Genomic DNA, 3,758 nt, shown 5'->3' with positions numbered 1-3,758 from the left:
TGGTTCCTGTTTCATGTCTGCATGTCGATCCACTTCTACACCTGATGGGCATTGAGAGGGGTTTGCTTACTGCTGCATGTAGATTGTTTCTATTAGTGATCTGTCCTTAGATAGGATGAGAATAATCTTATCTCTGGATTTTCTAGTTTTTCCATGGTGTAGTCTGAGGCTCTCTTTTGGAGCGCTTGATCATTAATCTCTTCTCCAGACTGAAGAGGGCTCGGGTTTGTTTGGTCCAATACCTGTTGCATGATGTTATTAAACACACATAGAGTGGAGGGCCCTTGATTTTGGGGTTGTCAAAAGTAACTGCTAACCTCTGTAACCAGGCATGCCAAAGATACTCACATCTGATTACATTCCAAAGAGTTGTTGAACATCCTATGTTTTCTACTAACATTAGATTCTGCCAGTTGACATCTTTACCCCACCTCAGAATATTTGCATGAAGCTCATTGAAAGTATTGGAAATGTGCTTGTAATGGAAGAAGATGTGGAGGTCGTCCTTAGGTAAGCCGCATCTTGCACATTGATCTGAGGAGATGTGAAGCTTTGCAGCCTTGCTCTGTGTCCATATGGCTCTGTAGGCTACCAGCCAAGCAAAGCATGATTTCTTGGGTTTGATGTGTGAGCTCCACAGCTCCTTGAGACTGTTATACCATTTTTTCCTATCCCAGTGGATATTCCATCTGCGGTTGAGAGTGACATGAATAGGGGGGCTTTTTCTAGATTAGGGATGGGGAGGAGGGGTTTGTTCTCTATCCATTGAAAGGCTAAGATATTGAAGGATGGGGGTTTGCTGATTTTCCAGATTTGCTGTTGGTTCCATTGAACTGTTCTACTTTGAATTAGATCTAACTCTGGAGTTCTACTGTCGAACTTTGCTACAAGTTCTGCTCTTGTGAGCCAGATACCTTGGTGGGGGTTGAAAATATCTGCCCAGGTTGCTAAAACTTTTTTGTGGAGATTTAGAGCTATTTTCCTTTCCTTTGGTTCAAGGGGGGTCAGAGGGAGAATAGACCACCAGCAAGAATCTGTGGCTAAGATGCCTTCTGTTTTGTTGTCCTTGGGTATGATGGAGAGAAAACTCTTAATTCTGAACCAAGCTTTCCAAATGGATGATACTAGTTGGCTCCCTTTAGGGGTTATGGGGTGATTGGAAGCTACTATGGTGATGATGGGTAAATTACACCATTTATTGTGGCCAGTGATAGTGAACCTAGGGGTGTCCTTGATCAAGAGCTGTGCCCAGTCTTCTGTGGGGTTCTCTAGAGCTCTGATGATCCATTTTGAGGCCATTTTGTCAGCATACAGGCGTATTTCTTTAATCCCCAGCCCTCCCTTGGATTTGGGTACAGTACAGATGTCCCATTTTACTTTAGGTCTGCTCCTGTTCCATGGGTCACCTCCCCAAAGGTAGTTCCTGCAAAGCTTGGTGAAATCATTGAGGTCAGTGTCTGGGGGTCTCCAGCAACTGAGGAAATAGATAGTAGAACGGATGATGAAATGATTAAGCACCATAATTATCCCTGCTATTGACAGTTGCTTCCTTTTCCATCTAAGTAACTTGCTTTCTATTTTCTCCATTACCCATTGCCATTTTTGTCTCAGTGACACCTTGAAACCCATGGGTATACCAAGGAGCCTGAAGATCTCACCATCCTGAATGATGTTACAGCCTATCTCAAGGAGCCAAGAGGGAGGGGGTTCAATGAGGGTCTTGATTCCTAGTTTGCTATGATTAATTTTGGAGCCTGAAGCTTCACAGTAGGTTTGTAGACAGCTCCAGAGTACCTTGATGTTCTCTTCTTCGTTTGCTATTAGACAATTAGTGTCATCAGCAAACATCTGAGTGCACATTTGATCTCCATTGGGTAATTTGATTCCAACCAGATCTCCTTTGCTGATCTTGTCCTTTATTAGCCAATTTAGACCATCTGCAACTATAGCATACAGCAGGGGAGCTAGAGGACACCCTTGTCTGATACTCTTTTCAAGAGGGAAGGTGTCTGAAAGTTCTCCATTGATGATAATTTTAGCTTTGGCATTTCCAAATAGGGTTTTTACCATGTGGGTGAATTCGGGGCCCAGGCCCATGTCTCTGAGAGATTGGAGGATGTACTGGATTCTGTCATAGGCTTTCTCAAAGTCAATCTTAATAAATAGGAAGTCCTGGCTGGTTTTTTCTACATACTCAAACCCTTCCCATAAGGCAATGATGGAGTCCAAGATGTACCTGCCTTTGATAAACCCTTTTTGTCCCTTTTTATCCATAGCTTCATGTGTTTAGTCAGTCTAAGAGCGAATGCTTTGGCAATGATTTTGTAGACATTGTTAAGCATTGTGAGAGGTCTCCAGTTACCCATGATCTCCTTGGGGCCTTTTTTGTGGATCAACTTGATAGGGCCTTCATTGATTTGAGATGGCAATGCTTCATATTTCAAGGATTCTTGCCACACCTAGAATATGGGACCTGTTAGCACATCACAAAAGGTTTGGAAAAATTCAGCCGGCAGCCCATCCTCACCTGGACTCTTATTGGGCTTGAGAGAGAAGATGACCTCTTTGATTTCTTCATGAGAGATATCCTGTTCTAGAGTAACGGCTAAATTGGTAGGGAACAGTTCTGGGTCTGGCTGCTTTGATAGCCTCCATTGCGGCGGCTGTCTTGGTTGGGGAGGGGGGACCAACTTCCTAGAAAATGTTGTGGTAGTATTCAGTAAGCAGATTTTTGTTCTCATCTTGGTTAATAGCCTGGATTTCATTCTTGTTTTTGAGCAAGGGGATATGCTCTTGCCTTTGCTTGACCTTCAGCATTTTAAACATTTCAGGGCATGGCCTGTCAGTTTTTCCTGCCCACCATTCCCTGGTAAAGAGCTTGGTATGTTGGAGGGCAATTTCTTCTTCTCTTTTGATTTTGGCTCTGATCTGATTGACATTGGAAGGGCCAGTGGAGGCCTCTTGTTCTTGAAGCTGTACTTGGAGTTTTTTAAGTCTGCTGGTTCTGTGGGCTGACACTTCCTTTCTGACCTGCTTGAGCAAATTTTGGGTAGACTTGACTGACAGACTCCAAGCTTTTGCCGGTGATAGATTGTTGCTGAAGAAGGATTTCCAGATGTGCTTGATTTCTTCTTGGACTAGGGGCAGTTTAAATAGAGCTGGGTCTGTGTGGAGCCAGCTAGATTTATGTTTGTTGTCTTGATTATCCATTGTAGTGATGATGGGGTAGTGATCTGAAATGCATGTAGTAATGTCTACCGAGCATTCACACCTGTTGTATTTAGAGTAAATTTCACCGCTTGCATAAGCTCTATCTAGTCTGGCTTTTCTGGAGAGCTCTCCAGTAGAGTAGTTTTGCCATGAGAAGATTCCTTCTTGACCCAAATCTTGCAGATTGAACTTGTGTTTTACTTTTTCCCAAGCTTGTTTCTCTGAGCCAAAAAGGGATTGTCCTTTGAAGTTGTATCTGTCTCCTTGAGGGTTTCAACCATGTTAAAGTCCCCCATAATCAAAACAGGTGCACGTAGCCTTAGAAGGGAGTTCTAGGTTCTTGTCCTTTGTTTCTGTGGGCCGTGAGCATAAACTCCTACAAAGGTGAAGCTGTTCATGAGTAATACTATCCATTGATTGTTGATGTCAATGTGAAAGTCCTGGAGATCTTGGATGCAATCATAATGGATGCCCACAGCTAGGCCCCCACTTCCATGAGAATGAAGTGAGAATATCCAAAAGTGCTCAGGGGAGATGGAGTATAGCCT

This window comes from Cibotium barometz, chromosome 25 (genome assembly GCF_041138505.1).
Source record: "Cibotium barometz isolate CiBa-2024 chromosome 25, ASM4113850v1, whole genome shotgun sequence".
In the NCBI taxonomy this organism is placed as follows: domain Eukaryota; kingdom Viridiplantae; phylum Streptophyta; class Polypodiopsida; order Cyatheales; family Cibotiaceae; genus Cibotium; species Cibotium barometz.
Note: the sequence above shows the minus strand (reverse complement) of the source record.